Raw genomic sequence first — 21498 nt, 5'->3', positions numbered from 1 at the left:
CAGGTGACCCAGACGAGAGGCTGAGAAGCTGGGGACAGGAGCAAGTTTGCCAGGAAAAAAAGACAAGAAGGGTTTGCTTGGCTAAATGCTGCGTCCCGACGTTGAAATCATAAGGAATCTTGTCACCTTAATCCGTGGCCATTTAACTCTGGGTTCTTTGCTCCCGCCCCCCCCCCCCGGGGGCGGTGGGGGCCAGTTAGTGAGTTCCCTCTCTGGGCAAAGACGCCCTTCCAGACTATTAGCTAAAGTGCTTTAGAAATTCACCCCGAAACCATATTTTAAGTTCAGGGGAAGATGTTTCAGGATCCCAAGCAATCAATTTACGTATATTCTTCGCGGCTGTTCGCACTGAGTTTCCTTTCTTAGAGACTCTCAGGGCGAGGAAATTTACGCCCGGAGCCTCGACTCCGGGCGAGGAAGGCGAGGATGGGGGTCCAGACACCCCCAGCCCACCCTCCCGCTTTGGATTCTCCAGGACCAGCGGGCGGACATTCTTCCCGCTCGGGCCCCGCCTGGGGAACCGCTCCGGGCGCTGCCGAGCACGCTCTCCGCCGAAAGAGTCCGGGCTCTCACCCCCGACTCCGACTTCGCCGTTCCCCGCCTCCCCGGCCGGGCGGTGCGCGCTCTCCGGGCTCCGAAGACGATTTCCCGGAACTGTGCTCGGAGGTTCCCCCGCGCGGCGCGGGGGACTCTGGCGGGACTCCGGGAGACGCTGCCGTCGCCCGGCGGGCGCAGAGACCGGCTCCCAGGCCCCCGGGCCTCCGCCCCTCCTCTCGGGGATCCCCTTTCGCCCACACCCTCCCTGGCCCCGCAGGACACTCCCCCCCGGAGGCCGGGCCTCGTCCGCCCGCCCCCGCCGCGTCCCAGGCCGCCCGCCCCGCCCCGCGCGCCGCGCCGGGAGAGCCCCGGGCCCCGACCCCTCCCCCCGACGCCGCCCGAGAGCGGGACGCGGCGGCGATGGTGACTGGGCAGCGGCGCGGGGCCGGGTCCTGGGCAGGGAGGCTCGGCGGCCTCTTTCTTTCTCTGCCCCCGCCCCTCTTTCCCCTTCCTGCGTGCTAGCCCCGGCAGCGGCCGAGGTCGGCGCTCTCTCCTCGCCTCCTCTTCTTCCTCCTCCTCCTCCTCCCCTGCCCGGGGACCCTCTCCCCTCCCTCAGTCGCCCCCTCCTCTCGCCGCCTCCTCTCCTCTCCCCTCCCCTCCCTCCTCCTCCTTCCCCGAGTGGCCGGCCGGGCCAGAGAAAGAGAGACCGAGAGAGAGACAGACAGAGGTGGCTGCGAGGAGGCGTAACGGTAAGCCCCGGCTTGGGGAAGGCTGCGGGCTCGGAGCCGGGATCGCCGAGCCGGTACCGGCTGAGTTGAGGTCGCCGGGCCCGTGAGCTCTGCGGAGGGAAAGCCCGCAGCCTCCGCCAGGTAGGGCACCCGGCGCGGGGCTCGCGGAGCCGTCGGCGACCAGCGGAGTCCGGGTTGCGTGCGCGGCGGCCGGCGCGGGAATTTCTTCCCGGCGCCCGAGGAGCCCGAGGGGAGGGAGGACCGGGCCGGGGAGGTGCTGGCGGGACGGGTGCTGGACGCTGGGAACGGGAGGGAGCGCCGCTTCGGTTCTGGTCGCCGTGGTCGCCCGCAGCAGAAGTGGAAAAAAGTTGTGCCTGGAAAGACGATTTGCCGGGAAGCCGGCGCGAGCCCAGCTCTCTCGCCACCGCCGGCGGACTGCGACCGACGCTCGGGTCCCGGGCGCAGCTTGGCGCGGGGCTCAGCGCGCCTGGTACCGCGCCCGGGGGCCGCCCCGCGGTCGCCCCCGCGGGGCCTGGTCTGTGGCGTGTGGGTCACGCCGGCCACAGACGTCAGCGGCTTCTCAGATCTGGGCTGCATTTTTGTGGGCAGCGCAGGGATTGGGGGTGCGGGCTGGAGGAGGAGGAGGTGGGCGTGGAGTGGGGAAGACCACATCTGGCCTGAGTGGGTTGAACCCAAGGGATGGGGTGAAGGACGGGGGGGGGGACTCTGTGTTTCCGGATGTTTTTTAGGCACAGAGTTGTGTGTGTGTCCTTTTTCCTCTTTCATTCAGCGGTCTGGTGTCCTTTGAACTCTGAAGGGCGAAAGCATTTTCTTCAATCCTGTTCACCTTTTCTCCCATTTCAGGAGGGTCGTGAGTTTTATGAGAATCCTTGAGCTGTTTCCTCAGTGGGAGTAATGTCTCACCCCCCATCCCACCCCCACCCTCACTCCCACCTGGGCCATTTCCTGTATTTAGCGCGTTTTCTACTGTGTGTGCGTTCCTGTAGGTTGCCATCAGCGACCCACAAGTAAAAGGAGAGCTTCTGTCTGAAATCGCAAAGCGGCCTCTGTAGACGTGTGTGTGCTGGAGCCCGAGCGGGGAGAGGTGTGGGCGGGAGGGAGAGGGGGAGCTGTTAGAGCCTGGTGCGGAGAGTTAAACCTGAGTAACCGAGTTCCGAGGGACGTTTCTCCTCCGCACGTTGCTTTTGCTTCGCCCATTCGCCTGAGAGAGCTCCACCCGCGCCAGGTTTAAGCGATGATGGATGCGAATTTCTCTGGCGTTGCTCTTTCCCGGATATTCCTCTTTTCTACTGGTCCTCTTTAAAAAACGACTTCTCCTTTTCAAATGTAAGAGATAGGGAACACATGCTGGTGGGGAGATTAAATGTTTTCACAGATAGGGAAAAGAAAACCCAAGATTCTCATTTCTTTTTGCTGTCATACTGTGATAGACTTGTTATTAATCTTTGTCAGAGATCTGATTCTGATGAAATAATATTGGAGGAGTTAAAACCCAACGTCATGATAATATTTTTCCTAAGTGGTCACACGGGGAGCAGATAGTGTGGATTGTTGTGGTGTGTTTGCAAAGGGTGCAGCAAACATTTTATGCCAGGAAAAAAGACATTGTGTGGTGCAGGAGTTGATGGGGTTAGGGAGGGGAAATCATTTGTCTTCAGAGCAGTCCAATTAAGAAGAATAATTACACTGCAAATGAACATTCTTGAATATAATATAATTTGAGTCGTGAGACATGAACCAGTAATTTGTCTATAGGAAGGAAAATGAATCTTTGTGGATTAGAGAAAAACGGTGCCTTCTGGAAAAAGTAATATATGCTCTTTATGCATGTGGGTGGGCTCAGATGTGTGGACTGACGAATTAAAGAGATTTTACTGCATGTAGTGTTTGGGCAAGGCAGGGAGGAAAAGTCCATAGTAGGAGAAGATAGAAAATATATAGAAAAGTATCCATTTTTAATGGACAACACATACAACTTCTCAACTTCTTTATTGCAGAGAATTGACAAAATAGGAGACCAAAATGTAGGAGACCCAAAATTGGGACTGTTGAGTTTCCAGAGGTGTCACTTACTACCTAAACCTGGGACAAGTTACTTAATTTCTCTCAGCCTTGGTTTCTGTGTCTGTAAAATGATGGCAATAAAGTTCAAGTCAAAGAATCACCTGGAAGGTTAACTATGATTACGTACTTTTGCATAGAACTTAGGGTGGTCCCTCACGCTGGGTAAGTGCTCAGAAAATGTTGCTGATGGTTGTCAAGTATTTCAAATGCCCGGGAGAGAGCAGTGCCATTCAGAGAGCCGGGCTGCAAGGGGAGCTGACTTTTGAGCGACTGCTGATTTTAGGTCAGCCGATGGTCGACCCTTAGTTGAGGCTGTCCCTGTGCCCCCAGCAGCCCACACTCAGAAATATTTGATCTTTCTAGAACTTGTAGGCTGCATCTTTTTGGCCCCTCTAGTCAGCCTTTTTTGGACTCCAGCTGTGGGGAATGTGTAGTGCAGGCTCCGTGTGGGTCTGAGGACCTGAGCACAGGTGTGGCCTGTAATTCCAAGCCTCACTGCCCCCTTGCAAAGGCACCTTCTCAGGTTCCAGGTCCCACCAAAGTCAATATCGACATTTTATTTAAGAAAAAAAAGAAAACTTGAGTGGTGGACGTGGTGTCTCTCTTGGGAATTCTAAAGCAGTGTTTTCTCAGTGTTTACTGCTCTTAGAAAAATACAAATAGTAAGCAAATACCTGATCTCTAGAATTTATTCCAAAAAGCACCTTTATAGTATGTCTTGGGGTTAATGGAACATTGCCCAGTTTTTCCTAAGGTTGTACCTAGCTGCAGAATGAACAAAAGGCATTCTTAGCAAAACAGTAGTTTTTGGAGCTGGGGAACTATGCTGTATATTTCTTTTCTAATCTGGGAGGAATGCCTGTTTGCTCATTCATCCATTCTTTTATCCAGTCATTCAGCAAATACCCATGGAGCCTCTTCCATGGGCCAGGCTCTGTTCTGGCCTCTGGGAGCATAGCAAGAACCAAGAGTAGACCTCTCCACTCACAGAGCACTCATTCTAGTTGGAGAAGCAGACTGTGTGCAAAGGAGCTCCATAAACCCAAGAAGCTCTCTTTTTTGTTTAGAAGTGCCTGTGCTGGGAAAGCAGCGTGCTGGGCGTGCTTCTCTTCCACAAGCCAGCCAGCTTGGAGGGAAGTGATCTGGCTGGGGGTGGTGGCCGGGGCCTGCTGGTCCTATGGGTCCTCCACAGGGAGAAGGAAGAAGGGGGAGCCTGTTTCTTTCTGTGCTTTATAATAAAGCATGTGTCCTGTTTGAGTAGAATCACCAGTCAAAGTGCCACGAGAACAAACGGGTTTTTCTCCGAAGTGAGACTTCACAGCCTTAGAAAGGCAAAGAAGGAATCAGAGGTCAGATCTGATCATCAGCTTATAAAGCCCAGATTGTGCCCAGGGAAGAGTCTGGTCTAGTACTTAAAATACTGGACCCTTTGCTGTAGGAGGCGGGCCCGAGAGTAAAGGGCAGAGTGGAGACTTAGTCCCTCAAGGTTTTTTTTTCCCCATTACTTTTAAGGTTACAGTAATACCTGGTACAGTAAGAATGCATTATGTTTGGAGTCTAGAAGGCTCGAAATGGTATAACGTCAACAGGGCACTGAGAGTAGCTGTTTGGACTAGAGGCAGCGTGGCGTAGGGAAGTCCCTGAGGGTGCTGGGTGTTGGGTGCTGAGCTGGGGAGCCTGAACTTCATCTCGAAACCTGTGTGGAAGACGGGGAACTTGCAGCAGGTGATTGACCTGATCATATTGTGCTTTAGAAGGAGCTCTAGGCGGGCTCGGTGACAAGGAGGCCAGGGCCGGGGATAGCAGGTGAGCCGGGAGGTTAGTACAGGAATCCCGGTGGGACTTGGTGAGGGAGAGCAGGAGAGACCTGGAGAGGCTGACCGCACTTCCTCGGTCATGCCCCATGGGTGGGCTCTTAGTAAGAGGGAGTCCAGGGTGACTGGAGTGGGTCATGGCGCCTTTCACTGAGTTAAGCAGCTATGGGAACCGCAGTTTGGGGAGATGGTGAGGAGTAACGAGTTCAGTTGAATCCACAGCTGAGTTGTGAGGCGCCCAGGGAGAGATGCCCAGCAGAGCATTGGATCCACAGGCAGGAAGAGAGGTCTGGAGCTGGAGGTGAAAGATGGAGTTATTTTTACAGTAGCAGCAAGTGGTTGGCTGGTCTCTTGAGGTTTACTGAATAGTGCTCAGGGTGAGAGTAATCTGTGTCCTTGTAACTGAATTTTTCTCTTTCATCCTTTCAACGGGATTAATGGGATAATCAAGCCCCTGACCCTGGCCTTCAGTGATCAGACTCTTACTGGTGTTATTTTGCCGACTTGTGAGACCTGTTTATTGTTTTGAACTGAGATAATTTAGAGGAATGTACATAGAATGGCTCTGAACTTTTTTTTTGTTTTTATTTGCGGTACGCGGGCCTCTCACTGTTGTGGCCTCTCCCGTTGCGGAGCACAGGCTCCGGACGCGCAGGCTCAGTGGCCATGGCTCACGGGCCCAGCCGCTCCACTGCACGTGGGATCTTCCCGTGTCCCCTGCATCGGCAGGCGGACTCTCAACCACTGCGCCACCAGGGAAGCCCTGAACATTTTTAATAGCTAGGATGTACAACTGATAAAATTGATCCTCCTCCACCCCCGACACATCTACGTATTCTGGACAGACTGTGTTCTTCCCCGAATTCCTAAATAGAAACCCTAATCCCCATTGTGATGGCACTTGGAGGGGGCACCTTTGGGAGGTAATTAGGTTTAGATGAGGTCATGAGGGTGGAGCCCCCATGATGGGATTAGTGTCCTTCTAAGAAGAGGGAGAGAGTCTGGAGCATGCTCTCTTCACCATGGTGAGACTGTGGCCATCTGCAAGCCAGGAGGAGGGCTTTTCCTAGGAACCCAGTCTGTAGGCACCTTGAGAGCTTGTACTTGGAGAACTAGTGTTTTCGTTTCCACCAGGGACAAGGCTTATCTGCCTTCTTTTTTGAAGTTACCATATGGCCCTCAAGGGGCTGTTAATTTGAATTTCATTCATTTGTGGAATAAAAAACGTGTGCAAAGTAGGCCCCAGTGAATGCCTGTTAAAGGGCAGACATGCTATTTGATTTGTGTACAGCCTTGCTCCTCTTACTGTTGTGGATTTAGGGTACGGCCAGTGGGAATTATTAATCATCGTTAGTCTGTGTAACCAGCAATAATGCCTCGCCTTGCTCTTGCCAGCCTAACTGATCTGCCATTGAAAGGAAAACTGGTAGCCTAGACAGACTGCAAGGATGTAGGCTAAAATTCTGACTGGTTATTTTAGACTCGTGGGGTTACAGGTGACTATTTACTTTTCTGCTTTTCAGATTTTTTTAAAGTAGATGTTACTTAAAAAACCAGAACAAAACAGTTGTTGGTGTTTTCTTCCATTCTTTTTTTGTGCAAAACTGTATCAGCAGTTTTGGCCACAGCACCATACACCTCCTTACATCTGTGCTACGTCCATGGCAAAGCAGGTCTCTGTCTTTAAAAAGACTTGGAATTCCTATTTGTTGTAAATGTAGTTGTGGAGGAATGTAACCAGGCCTGGGTCCTGTGACCCAGAGCCAGAATGGGGCAGCTTCCTCCCAACAATAGGGAAGGACCCACTCCTTCCTGTCGGTACACTTTATATGTTTTCATAAACACTGTTAAGTGTGATCTGAGAGGTGTTTCACTTCTATATCTAAATGTGTAAACATCTGTCAGATTGATATGTACCTAATTAAATATCTATAAATATATATATAAATATACTATACTCACATGTAAGTTTTTTTTTTTTTCTTGTTTTCAGTTGTTTCAGTGTTCAGTAGAACTCAAACCAGCATTGAGATCTTAAATATCCCTTTAGCATCAACCTCCCCACATTCCCGGAAAATTAGAGGGACTCTCTTTCCTCTACTGATTCTATTGTTCAGCAATTTCTCTCTTTCCACACTGAGCTGTGTTGTCAAGGGCACCTGGAGTTCAAGCTTCCTTTCTCCTGGGGCAGGCTGCAGTTGGGCTGAATTTCACATGTTGTTTTCCAGTTTTGAGGCAGTTAGCCAGTTGTTTAAAGATGCCTGTACCTGCATAGACAGTAGCCACATTTAATCTTTAGATAAGTGGTGCATGACACACTTATTACTCAGGACAAATTAACCTCTTAAAAATTTATAACTTTTCTCTCACCCATAGGGATCAAGTTTTCTGAAATTAAAAATAATAGACTGGCCAGTCTCGCAACTACAGACTTCACCAATAATTGGTGTTTTTGTGTTTGTAAATGGCTACCCTTTGTATATGAAATATACACGTAAGGAAAAAAGGCTCACAACTTGAAAAACAATCTAAAAATCATTTTTTTTTTTTTTTAATGGCTAACTGTCCATTCCTAGGTGATTCTGCACAGGGAAGTATGTCTACACAGATATTTACTCTGTCATTTGCTCATTCTTATTGTAGCCATTTCAGGGCTTTTCTGTGCTGGAAGCTCATAATTTACCAACCTGATTACCTTTCTGCACAGATCCATGCTGTAATATGCAGCCTAGGGTGCCAGCTTACACAGGTGACTATAAGTCTTTTGGGCCTGAATCCTTTTGGTAAATGGGTTGCTTAGGTTGTCTTGTCTTTTTTTTTTTTAAAATGTGTTTTTTCCAATTTGTGCTTGGGTCTGTTGTTCTTTTCTTGATTAGTAAAGAAAAGGCAGCATTAAAGGGAGCTAAACTGATGTGGGGGATGTTTAAACTATAATCCAAAGCCAAAAAGAACGGTAGCCGGGTGCAGAGGCCATACTGAATAATAAGAACACAAGTGGTGGTAGTGATGAAGAGATGGGACAGGTTGTGTATACACCTGTGTGGACAGGTGGCTGGGGGACTGTTGAGGATAGTCTGGTCAGCTGTGCTACACAGGGACCACTGTTCCCCTTGGTCTGGAAACTAGACTCATGGACCCTAAGTATGTTAGCTTTCTTAGCAACTACATTAGTCAACAAAACTTACATGTTTTAAAAAAGTTTTAAACATTTTAAAACAAGAACTGTCGTCAGGTTAGATTTCCTCTAGCTTACATATGTGTATGTGATTTTTAAAATCTTGGCCGTAGAACTTCCCACTTCTTCCTGTCAAATGGCAGCTTTCTCATCCAGGTGTGTGTTGTTCAGCCCATCGGGATGATTTTGAATTCTCACCAGTCATCTGTCATGTCAGCCACCCCTCTGGGCTGAGTACTGTTCTTCAATCCATTCTGCTCACCAGTCATGCACGTTCTTTGAGTCCTTTTCTGCCGCTGCTCTGTTCAGCCTGTCCAGTCATTCTCCTATTAGTAACCAGGGGCGTCAGCCTTTGCAGGCAGCTAGAGGGCAGAGGGTTGGAGTCTGTGCCACGATACTCGAGGAAGCTAATCATACTCGTGACCTCGACCTCATTAACATGGCGCTGGCGGAGAGCGAGCCAGCATTCCGTAGTATTGTTTGACTTTGGATCTTCTCTACTGATTTGTGCTCGTGGGGTCCATGATCCTGCCCCCTCAGGGAGCCTGATAGGTAGAGGAGCCGGAGGAGAATGTGAGAGACGGTCAGTACTTCCCGCCTCCTTTCAACTCCCTAAGGTGGGGCTTTGGATTGTCAGCTGTCACTGGGCCCCTGCTGATGGTGATTTGGCTCCCAGACAAAGCAAGTCTGAGAAGACTCGTGTAAGGACTGTGAGGGAAGAAGGCCTCTTAGAGTGTGGGGTCGCAGTGGGTGAGCTGGTGAGCTGGTGGCTGTACAGGTGGGCTGAGAGTCTCCCCATGGTGGCGCTCCCCGTGCCTTAAAGCAGGGCTTCTCATGCTGGAAGGTGCACAAGAATGATCTGGGATCTTGTGAAACGGCAGATTCTGATGAAGCAGGCCTGGGCTTCTGCATCGCTGATAGGCTCCCTGTGAGGCTGGTGCCACTGGTCCTGTGGAGCAAGGCCTCACGTAGACTGGGACACGACTGAGGCTACGGATTAGTCAGCCGGAGACTCAGACGTGTAAAGGCTGACACCAGGAGGGCACCTGCAGGGTCTGGTTTAGAGTTTGCTGCCTGCTCCTTGGGTCTGTCTTTATTGGGATAACCCTGAGGGCTCTCAACCCTGTCACTGCCATTCCGGCCTGTAACAGCCCCAAGGAGCAGCTGTGCTCGGGGATTCCCTTCCATCCTTAGGGCAGGGAGGGAGGTCATGGGAGGTCTTCCAGGTGGAATATGGTTAAGCTAAAGGGAGAGGTTTTGTTTTTGCTACATTTTAATCAAATTGACTTCTTCATTACCTGATGATTATATTCCATAATTTTAACTACTTAAAGAAGGCTCTGACTTCCTCCAGTTAAGCCTGCCTTTTCACACATACCCTATCACTTTGAAGTTATGTGACTGCAACGTTTTAAAAAGTTACATATTGTTTCCTTTGGAACGTTGTTTCTGAAACTTGCCTGACCCTCTGCTGGGTGCTGGTTAGACCTGTGTGTTCTCAGACCCTGCCCTGGAGTTTTGACTTCATAGGTTTGGTGTGGGTCCTGGGAATCTGAATTTTTTAAACAAAGTGTCTGGATGGTTTTTATAATTGGGCATGTTCTAGAAACACCATTTTCGAGAAACGTCAATTTAGAAACCTGTCCATCTGAGCCTGTGTTATCAGCCATGTCTGAGGGGCACCCTTACCTGTTCTTTTCTTGGCCTCTTAGATACTTGGTTGTGAAGGGCTGGCTTTTGTCCCATTGGACCCACTTCAATTTTTATCTTGACTCATGTTTTCATTCTTACAGAAAGGCTCTTTTTTTATCTTGGATGGGACCAAATCAGAGTCCCTTGTCAATAGTGTAAGAGCCAGTTCTGAAGCCGTTATATTTAGGAAGGTTTTACAGACACTGATTATTAAGTGCTTTGGGGCATTCTTGGAGATACTGGGCTGTACGCTTTGGGCCTCTGCAGAGAAAGGTATGTCTTGAGGCCGACTTCTCCCACTCTCTCCCCTGCTTGGGTTCAGACACTGGAGATAATATTAGCGTGTCCCCTTCCTAAGTGAGCGCTGACCAGAAATGGATGGAGAAGGGATCCTCATCCTCCGGAGGAAGTTTGGTTCTGACACAGGTGAATTGACAGATGGAGGAGATGGACTTGCACGTCATTGTTTCAACATTTACCTCCATTTTTACAAATGCAGGATCCATCTCACCTCCATCCTAGGAGGTGGAGGTGTTTTTATAAGCTGACACTTACGAAACAAATGAAGTGGGAAGTGGTCAGTGTGATGGGATTGGAGGAGTATGGAAGGGGCTCTGTAGCGAAAAGCTGGAATTCACTTATTGTTGTGCCTAAAATTTTACCATTAGAGGAATTTGGGCGAAATGGTTCTCTTTAAACCTCTTATCCAACATGTAAGCATCCAGTGAACAGGGACTACATTAGTTACTTAGGACTTAACAGGAAGAATTTCATAAAATGCCAGCAAAGATCAGGGTATGAAGAGAGTGGACTGTGATGGGTGAAGTGTGGGCACTGTGAGGTCAGGGCTGGGGCAGGGCCACCGAGGATAGCTCAGATGTCCAGAGGAGCCCAGGATACCTGGTGGTGGGGGGCACTAGGCAGAACTAATTCTCATTCACTTAGTGTGTGTGTGTGTGTGTGTGTGTGTGTGTGTGTGTGTGTGTGTTTGCATGCACACGCTGTGTAATAGGGGATTTAATATCTTTGATGATGCATCTGGCATACTTCTTTCCATCTAGTGTGGCCATTTCACATATACCTGACCAGTTGTAATGAAAAGCCAGGTGATCCAGATATGAAAGTTAAGGTTAAACACCGTAATAGTGCTTGGGATTATGTTGCTCTTTTTTTTTTAGTCTATTTAATTTTGAGAGAGAAGCTCAGGAAATGATCCAGTTTCTTTACCTGCTTATCAGGAGAACTTGGCCAGCAGCAGAAACCTTTCCTTCTCCACTAAGGGCCTTTTCCCAGTCAGTTTTTTTTTTTTTTTTTTTTTTTTGCGGTACGTGGGCCTCTCACCGTTGTGGCCTCTCCTGTTGCGGAGCACAGGCTCCGGACGCGCCGGCTCAGCGGCCATGGCTCACGGGCCCAGCCGCTCCGCGGCATGTGGGATCCTCCCGGATCGGGGCACGAACCCGTGTCCCCTGCATTGGCAGGCGGACTCCCAACCACTGCGCCACCAGGGAAGCCCTCCCAGTCAGTTTTGAGGAGGGCTTGACTCTTCTGAGACCTCATGCCACCTAGAAAGTGCTTTAGGGCATGGTTTCTCTCTCATAGCTGAAAAAAATATTTACATTTTAAAGAATTTCTCAGCTCTTAGCTGGCTGAAAGAAACTCTGAACTTGGCCATTCTGGTGTCCAGCTGACGCTTGTCTGAGTGGTCTAGGGTGTTTTCAGAATAGCGTGGAGATGGTGGGGAGAGTCTTTTTGCCACTGCTTGACGAACAGAGAAGTTACACACAAGTACATCCCAGGGACCACAACTCTAGGAACTTTCACAAACTGACCCACTCCAGAAAGAAACTTGACCCTTCAATGAAACCACGGGAGCTTTCTGGATGGCTTCATTGTTTCTTTTCTGGAGTGGTCAGATTCTGTATCTGGCGGGGAGGAGAAACATTGTCCCTGTTCCTGAAGCTGGAGTTTCCTTTGTCTATTCTGAAATGAAGGAGGGCCACAGAAAAGGATGGGGCATTTCTTAGGGAAATGAAATTCTCCCGAAGTACTACATCCCCACTCCAGAGGTGGGCCCGTGTACTCTTCCCCATGGTCCACAGGGCTAGCATCATTTCTAAGTATCGATAAAAACAGCATTGTGTGGACTTCCCTGGTGGTCCAGTGGTTAAGATTCCACACTTCCATGGCAGCGGGCACGGGTTCGATCCCTGGTTGGGGAGCTAAGATCCCGCATGCCTCGCGGTGCGGCCCAAAAACCCCCCAAAAAAAACCCACCCCCCAAAAAGCTTTGTGTATTTCCTTTTAAGCATAAATGGACATCACAGTCCCTGTAGAGTGTGAGGCCTTGAGCATGGAGGTGCTGTTGGGGTATCAGACCGGGCTATCTCTGTACCCCGTACTCTGCTCACTGCCACCCCCATGCTGGCACTGCCCCCACTTAGTGCTTGCTGCCTTTAGGGAGCATCAGCATCACCTGGAGGCTGGCTAAAACACACACTGGCTGGACCCCGCTCCCGAGGATTCTGAGTCACTAGGTCTGGGGTGGGCCGAGAATTTGCATCTCCAACACGTTCCCAGGTGGTACTGATGCCTCTGGTCTGGGGAGCACAAGCTGAGAAGCACCGTGACACCAGGCACTTCTCCACCTTCTGGAGGAGGGTGTGTTGGCACAGGTAGACTCTACTCCTGATGACGTGTCTGCCTGGGTGGAATCACTTAATGCCGGAGGAACCTGTAGTTGAGAAGCTGTGGTTCACTGGAGGGAGCCCTAGCCCTGTCTTCTTACCCTGGGGCCTTCTCTCCTGGTCGTTCCCACAGAAGACCAGGGATGTGGCATTTGGGGTAGCTGAGGGGGGCATTCCTTGCAATCCCTTCTCTCTGATGTTGCAGAAAACTTTCTGGACCACGCCACTCTCCTACAGGAGACCCTTCACAGGCTTGCCATCGGCCTTAAGAGAAAGTCCACACTCTCCTAAAATGACTGCCAGTCTCCCTCTCGGCCTCTGAAATACTCCTTTTTCTTGTCAGCTTACTATGTTCTTGCTTCCTGGGCACCCGTTTTGCTATTTCCTCTGCCTGGTATGCTCGTAGTCTGGCCACCTCTTGCTTATCAGACCTCAGCTTAGCCATCACCTGCTCTGAGGAGCTCCCTTTGACCTCTCTGGGGTCAGCTGGTGCCTCTGCAAAGGCTCCATGTGACCTTGTATTTTCCTCACTTCAGCTTCTCTCAGTTGCGTCAAGGTCATGATTACCACCCATTTACTTCTCTGTCTTTGTGGAGTGTCGGCTCCCAGAGGGCGGGGAACCCATGACATGGTCATTCACATGACTCCAGGCTTGGCATGGTGCCCGGCATATCGAAGGCCTTCTTGATCATTCTGTGAGCTAGCTATGGCGGGGAGGAAACCAAGACACAGGTAGATTAAGTGCCTGGCTTACCATTACCCTCCGAGTTAAACACCAGGATTCTCACCCACTTCTCTGATCCAACCCCTTGGCCAAGTGACGCTGGCCAGGTTTTCTGCTTTGAGACCAAGGAGCCTTAGGCAGTGTCTGCAGGTCTCTACTGGGGCTGTTAAAAGACTGGCTATTCCAAGTTAACAGAAATGGCCCTTTCCTGTTGTTTTTCAGGTAAACTGGGAAGCAGACTCTTGAGTTCACAGCTGGCCTGTGGTTTTTGCATCTCAAGGAACTCCTCCTCGTACAGGTAAGGGGTTGCTTCCTGGATCTGCTCATGTTGAGGCTGGTTGTGGGAAAACTCCAGCCATGCGATGCATTCTGATAACCACCCCAAGTTCTCGTGCATTAAAAAGCAAATCCTTAAATATAGGGTGGCAGCTCCTCTAAGAAAGGTGTAAAGGGACTTCCCTGGTGGTCCAGTGGGTAAGTCTCTGCGCTCCCAATGCAGGGGGCCCGGGTTCGATCCCTGGTCAGGGTAATTAGATCCCACATGCGTGCCGCAACTGAGAAGTCGGCGTGCTGCAACTAAAGAAGTCCGTATGCTGCAACTAAAAGATCCTGCATGCCGCAACTAAAAAAAAATAAAGATCCCACGTGCCGCAACTAAGACCTGGCACAGCCAAAAGAAAAAAAAAATTAAAATAAAGAAAGGTGTAAAGTGGTTACCTGCCCCATTGAGTTATTGGGTGAAGGTGTTTATTGACCGGCCTGGCTTTCTCCTGGATGTTGCTGCCCATCTCAGTGCCCAACGCTCTTTCCTTTTTGCTGGGCACCTTCACCTCTCCATTTGAGTTGGTGCTTTAGAATTCCTTTTCCTCATTTAAGACTCAGCCAACATTTCACTTGTTATTTACAAACTGTCTGAAAGAGAGGGTGTTGGGAGCATAGCCTTTTCCCAGCTTTCCAGCGGAACGAATCGCTGCCCCTCTGCTGACACAGCACACTGCACGTGCCCGTGGTGAGCTTTACTTACTTGTTTGTACACGTCTTTTCCCCTAGCGTGTGAGTTCTTTTTGCTACCATCTCCAATCTCGCATGGTTTCTGGCATGGAACAGACTTTCAGTAAATGAGTGAATGTTCATCTGAGGAGAAAAAAAAAAAAAAAAGCCCTAGTAAACTAAACTGAGGCACAGCTACAAAAAAATGATAATGTATTCCTAAGCCAGTGAGCTGATGTGTAGAGTGCCTTTTTGGATTAATGACATGGCTGCTTGCTCACATTACAACGGGTAATTGAGAATGCGCCATAATATGTGAAGTCGGCAGGAGTTTAGATTCTTACCACTATTGAAAAGGATGAGAAATCGGGAACTTTTGTGTCATTGTCAGTAAGGTGCTAACTGACAGCCTGGGACCCTGAGCCACCAGCCCCCTTGGCTGTCCCGGGAGAGACATATGTCTGCCAGCCCCTGGGAGTCTTGGGCAGCCCCAGGATTGAACGTGTAAAACCAAATGTATGGCAGTAAGGGAGCAAACAATTGACTTGACCAATTTATAACCCAGAGGAAATAAAACTGTTCCTAAAACACAGTTTAAGTTTAAATAATTTTAATAAAAGCTTTTAAATCATGCATTTCCATTTCCCCTGTAGTCTTAGTATGCTGGCATCTTTCAGAGAGACACTGATTGGCTTGATGCCATTTTGCTTCATCCTGTGGGTTGGGAGTAGCAACCCCCAGGGCAATGGTTCACCTGAATCTGGAGCCAGAATGGGGCCTGGGTCCTTTTAGGAATTGACAGGTGACTGAGTTCCCAGAAGCCAGGGTGGAGGTGGGGTGGGAGGGACTTCAATCTGATTAAAGACCACATTCACACAGGAGAATGCAGTCTTGAGTGTTTGTTCCTGCCTTTTTAAAAAAAATTTATTTATTTTTGGTTGCGTTGGGTCTTCGTTTCGGTGCACAGCCTTCTCACTGCTGTGGCTTCCCTTGTCGCGGAGCACGGGCTCTAGGCGCGCAGGCTCAGTAGTTGTGGCACACGAGCTTAGTTGCTCCGCGGCATGTGGGATCTTCCCGGACCAGGGATCAAACCCGTATCCCCTGCATTGGCAGGCGGATTCTTCACCACTGAGCCACCAGGGAAGCCCCCGTTCCTGCCTTCTTATCCTGCCTCTACATGAACAATACCCATTGTTCAGCCTTTCCATTTGCTTTGTTTGGGTGTGTGCAGCATGAAAGCAAAGAGAAAGAAGTTGTTTTCTGGTTTCTGGGTGTGCTTTCCACAACTTAGTAGAAGTACCAGCCAACTAGTCTCACATAAAAGAAGCGGTCACGTCTCCATGGTTTCTTCTGCTTGGTGCTGAGGCCCAGCCAGAGAGCTGCCTGAAGGAGAAGTTAGTGAAAGGCAAAGCAGTAGAGGAAATTTGACTCTCCCCTGACCCTGTTCATCTTAAAGTTTCGTAGGGCTTGGGTAGAGGGAGGGTTTCAGCTTTGGCCAGGGATTTCTAGTCTCCATGGACTCCATTTTGTCTATCATACTTGAAAAATAAACGAAGAAAATTACAGTTTAAAAGCCCAGATGTTAATATATGAGTGAGTTTTAGCTTTTTAGTAGGTTCTGGAATTTGAGATATTACCAACTGTCTTCTGTTGTACCATGCCTGCAGAAGCTGAGTGCAAGGTGGTGAGTATGTCTGGTCTTCATGCCGCCAAACACGTGGGGAGTACTTCCCGACTGATGATAATTGGGCCACTCACTGAGCTCCTAGGAGATCTCCTAGGAGAATCTCCTAGGAGATTCTCTGAGCTTCTAGAAGATCTCTGATTCTCAGAGTGTCTCCTGTTTTATGATAACAATTCTAATCTGGTTAGAAAAAAAAAAAATGAGGCAGGTTAAGTCATCAAATTACTGAGCTGGTCCCCCTCCACTCAGGGCATCTCACACATCCGTGTGCGTTTGGGCACACTTCACAGAGCTCTCTCATTGAATCTTGACAACCCCACGTCATCCTCATTAGAAAGTCCAAGAAGTGATGTAGTTCCTGAATTTCCTTAGAGCTTCTGAACTTTGTTTTGGATTTCTAATGTGGTGTTCTTCTTTCCTTCAATTGAATGTTTACTGTTTCTAAAGAACAGCTGTACTAAGAACTGCTAGTGCCCCAGCAGCAGTGAAATTGTGTATCAGGGTGCGCGAGCATGTGTGTGTCTGTGTGTGTGCGTTTGATGTAGCCATTTTGGAGCCTTGGCCTTCATCCAAAGACACTGTCCAGCATGGGCCCCCTTGTATCCAGGGCAGACATTTGGGAGCAATCAGAGCAAAGGCAGCTAGCAGACACAGCAACTGGTCTGCTGGTCCCGGACTCCAGTGTCGTTAGCACGCTGGTCTCTGACCAGCCAGTTCCTTTATTGCTGAAATGAATGGGAACTCAGATTGCAGCTGTTGACAGATACACACGCAAAGTGGCACGTCCCCCCTTAGGTGTATGGTTTTTCCGGGTGAAGCCTTTATCTTCAGCTTCAGGTGAGCCTTTATCTTATCTTTCTCTTAAAGAAGAAGCAAAATCTCCAAAATCGGTTTCCAAGTTTCATTGTAAAGCTGCACCCAGGTATTGACATCTCTGGGGAAGAGTTTGCTTTTTTCTGCTTCCGAACACAGTTGACACATAATTTGGGAACCACTTTCTACTTTGATCACGTCACTTCTCAGCTGTGATTTGATGGCTGGTTTGTCTTATCTACTATGGGAGTTTTGATATTGATGTGAAAGAAAAACTTAGAAGTACTTGTTTCCAGGGAACGTTGGTTTTAAATGGAATATCTTAGGCTTTTGCTTTACAAAAGGACTGTAGGTGTTGGGTTTTTTTTTTTTTTTTGGTATTTATTTTTGGCTGCGTTGGGTCTTTGTTGCTGTGCGCGGGCTTTCTCTAGGTGCGGAGAGCGGGGGCTACTCTTCGTTGCGGTGGGCGGGCTTCTCATTGCGGTGGCTTCTCTTGTTGCGGAGCACAGGCTCTAGGCACGCGAGCTTCAGTAGTTGTGGCACGTGGGCTTCAGTAGTTGTAGCTTGCGGGCTCTAGAGCTGAGGCTCAGTAGTTGTGGCGCACGGGCTTAGTGGCTCCGCAGCATGTGGGAACTTCCCAGACCAGGACTCGAACCCGTGTCCCCTGCCTTGACAGGCGGGTTCTTAACCACTGCACCACCAGGGAAGCCCCCTGTAGGTGTTGTTTTGATCACTCTCATGTCCTCTTTCAGTTACAAAATGACTATTTTCTGTTTCTTAAGAGTCTTTTTACAATTATTATGGATCTGAGTTGGAAGGAGACCTTCAGATAACTAGATAATAAAAGTAACTTTTTCAAATAGGCAAAAGAGTGAAAAAATTTTCTCTTCCATCTCTTAATGAGAAAGAGTAAATTCCCTGCGTTTTAAATGCTTCCTTTTCTCTAGAGAGCATTTCTTAGAAGGAGCGGTTTCTGAGGCTTTCGGAATTCTCTTCTCTCAGGTTCCTTCTTCAAAGCTAGAGGCAGCCTTTGCTGGCTCCCTTTAGACTGATGCCGCGGATGCTTATCTCTCCTCTCCTTTATTTCCTGGTGGGCAAGCCCTGCTGCTCACCTCGCCTGTGTTTTATGTGCCTGCCTGGGGTTGCTGCAGAGAAGGGCTTCTACCCTTTATGGCTACAATCTGAAAAAGAAAACAAACAGCTGAAGCTCCATCCAGTCCCAGCAGGCTGGGGAAGATAGTTCTCATCCTCCTTGTTCCTGGGTTCAAAGTGCACCTTGCCTTTTACGGGGGTGATCAGCCCTCCCAGGTGCTGGTTTGAGTGGGCCTGCGTTTGAGCCTGGTGGACAATTAACCACGCCGACCTCCTCCTCTTGCCTCTGCCTTTCTGGCTGAGTTGACATTACTGCTCTGAGTGGGAAGCAGCTGCTGCTCCTTTGAGCGGAGCACCAGGCAGGGGTGGGGGGACATTTGATCCTGTTCAAAGGGGATGTCTCTGAAGCATGAAGATTGAACTGATTGTGACCCCACCCGAGGGGGGAAGCAGAAACGCCCTCTGGAGAGCCGGCCAGGAGGAAGCCATCAATTACTAATCCCGTTGGCCTGTGGGGTCTTCAGGGTCTCATATCCATTTAAAAGAGAGAGAATTAGGGTTGAAAGTAATAAAATAGGCCTTAAATTAGAGGAGCAGGGGGTCATTCTTATCAAATTTTGTGGTTGTTACGGAGGAATAAAAGGCAGAGGAGATAATTTCATTAGCCCCTTTAAGATCTGTATCACAGGGCGATGGCATTTGGGGATGGAGCAGAGCCTCACAGGGGCTGGCCAGTTGCCTCCTGGTAAACCTAGAGCCCCGATTTCAATAGCACTGGGGAGGGCTTGGGAGGCCCAGTGATCATTTAGGGCACTGTGGTCAGGAAAAGAGTTTCTCCTGCTGCAAATGAGTTAGCGACTTCAAACCAGCTGACACAGGTCTTGATGGACCACTTGGCCTGTTACTCAGGAACATGGCATTCACACTGAAAATACAGACATCCGCCGGACAAGAGAGCTCGTTCAGAGCTGGGACGGTGTCTTTACCTCTGAGGAAGGCTTGCCAGTCATCTGTTGTCGAGGTCACTGCTTCAGAGCATGATGGCCCTGGAACTCCCGCGAGCGAGCTGAGCAGTGTTCAGTGCCGGGGAGAGAGCAGAACGGTGAGGCTGTGCCTTCCTGTTTGATGAGCCCTGTTCTGTTCACGGTGTACTTGCACTTCTGCTGCTTCCTAAAGACCCTGCTGGGTAGGCAGGTATTTCTGTCCACGTTTACAGAGAAGGGAGCGAGGCAGAGAGAAGGGACTTGCCCTTTCTGGGTAGGGAAGTGGGGGATCTGGGATTCTATCCCTGGACTTCTGACTTTCAAATTCAGCCCTTTGTGATGGTAATGAGAAGAAACCGCATAGGGGATGAATGGTAGAGAGTCCTCCAAGAGAGGGGAGCGAAAAGTTTGATGATAAATAGATAGTTCTCTATACCAGCCACCAGCTGGCACCATTCCCCAAGGCAGCCTGGTTTCTTTCTGAGGGTGAGCAGAGTGGTCCAGGTGGGCAGGGCCAGGGAGGTGGGAGTTGGGGGAGGTTGGAGAGAGGGCAGGATGGGAAGGGCTCTTTGTAGGTATGAAACAGTCCTAGGTAAAGTGTTGAGTAACGTCTGGAGAGCCTGTGTCTATGATCACAAAGGCCAAGGCATCAGCTGTCTGCCTCACTGCTTCTGGGTGGTTTATTTCCAGGGCCCAGCCTTTTCCGTGTCCATCTTCATTTACACTCTTACTATGTCATATCTGCTTGCTTTCCAGTCTCCAGCTTCTCCCTCTCTGCTGTAGACATTTCCGCTTAATATTTGTGAACTTAGCTCTGAATAACAAGAAAACTTCTATTAAGATGTGCTAATAAAAACCTTAACCACTAGTAAGTACATTTAATCATAGCTTCAGTTTGTATAGTTCTTATAACATTCTATCCCCGCATTGGTTCAGGAGCCGATATTTCCCCGTACAAGTTGATAATGGAGACCATAGAGGCCTCCCTTTTGGGTGGGTGTGGTGCTCTTGGGAACTCCAGCCAGTGTTTTCCTGAAATATTGTCTGAGGGGAATTTCGGAGGTTGGAGGAAGATTTTCACTTGTTTCGCGGGTGCTTCTCCATATCCTGTACAAACATCTTTGCCCTTACAGTCCTCAGAGGCCCTCTTACTTTGGCCATGTACTGTTCTTTTCCTTCATTACTGTGGCTAATCAGAAGTTGGCTGGACTTCAGTGACTCTTAAAAGCCTTTCTTTCTGGCTGTGTCCAGGCAGTTGAAGTGCAGTGTCAGAAATGATGTGAGCTGATGAAGAAGAAATAAACCCAGGCAACATGTGAGGAGGCCTTGGCAGCCCTGCTCCTGTTTTCTGTAGTTTTGATCTCAAGGAACCAGACTGCCTCTATGTAGAAGGAACAAGGCCGTGAGGGTCCCTGTGCCGGGAGCCTGAGCTGTGCCTGCCTGTGGGCCTTCTGTGTTAGGGCTACACGTAGTCTCCTAAACTCTGGGATGAAAATGAGTCGTTTATGTTCGGCAGAGTGCAGAGAAGTCACACGTCTGCAACCTGAGCTATATGAATATGGAGTAAAAATTGCATCTGTTCAGGGAAGCAGAACATTCCAGAATGCTTCAGTCCCCTCTTGGCACCAAAGCCAAGAGTGGAGAATAGGAGAGCTGGGAGGGACTTGAAAGAGCTTCTTGTCCAAGCCTTTTAATTTCAGTCCAAGACACTGAATGACTTGGCCCAGGCTCTGCCCCAGCTCTGTCTTGTTTGGACAGCTTCATACATTTGGTCCCTGGCATGTTTTATAATAGGTGCTTCATGTGCACTTGTTAGGCGGGTGAATGATATACATGAAGCTGTGACTTCGGACTCCCAGTCTAGTGCTCTTTGACATACTTTCATAGGCTGAAAAGTCGGTAAGAAGTGGTGTCAAGTAGCTTGTACATAGTTGAGGCTTTCTTGAGATTACAGGTAGGTTAGAAAATGGAGACGTAGCAAGATTACGTCTTACAGTTGGTGGTGCAGTTGATGGCAAGACAGGCTTTCTCAGGCTTGGGGGTGGCTGGGAGGCAGGATGCCACGTGGTAGCCTGGGTGAGGGGTGCCCTGTGGAGTTGGACGAAGCCTGTGCCTTGCGGAGGTGGTGGTCCCAATCAGTCTGGAGGAATCAGGACAACTGTGGAGGTTGGGCTTGAAGTTGCCCCTCTACCCAAGAACAGTACCCGACAGCCAGAGCCCACCTTCCTTTTGTGGTTCAGTGTTTCCTTTAAAGAGGGACATGCTACTTGGAGCTTATCAGACTTGCAGTCTGTTGGTGGACGTGTGTGTGCGTGTGTACGTGGTGCTGTGGTTATGAGCAGAAGGCCCAGATACGTTTGAGCACTGTAGCCAGAGGAGGACTCAGTCCTCCACACGGATAGATGGCACTGACCGGTAAATCAGGCTCTCCACCACTCCCAGCCTCATTCTGAAAGTTGCAGCCCTTCTGTCAGTGGCCCCAGCCAAGTAAATAAAC

The 21498-nt window shown here is 49.5% G+C and overlaps 1 protein-coding gene across 8 annotated transcripts in view; it reads left to right on the top strand.

The window, feature by feature from the left end:
- The first annotated feature begins 941 nt into the window (after positions 1-941).
- The window catches only part of LHFPL2 (LHFPL tetraspan subfamily member 2), a 183754-nt gene continuing 163197 nt past the window's right edge, over positions 942-21498 (top strand). For 5 of the 8 annotated variants that reach the window (XR_009539508.1, XR_009539507.1, XM_060143171.1 and 2 more), the window contains exons 1-2: positions 942-1286; positions 13662-13737. The gene's annotated coding sequence lies outside the window, so the exon portion shown is untranslated. Of the gene's footprint in view, positions 1407-13661; positions 13738-21498 lie in introns of all 8 variants that reach the window. The other 3 variants (XR_009539509.1, XM_060143174.1, XM_060143173.1) reach the window with 2 other exon arrangements.

The sequence above is a fragment of the Lagenorhynchus albirostris genome, chromosome 3 (genome assembly GCF_949774975.1).
Source record: "Lagenorhynchus albirostris chromosome 3, mLagAlb1.1, whole genome shotgun sequence".
In the NCBI taxonomy this organism is placed as follows: Eukaryota; Metazoa; Chordata; class Mammalia; order Artiodactyla; family Delphinidae; genus Lagenorhynchus; species Lagenorhynchus albirostris.
Note: the sequence above shows the minus strand (reverse complement) of the source record. Positions and strands in the feature narration are given on the sequence as shown.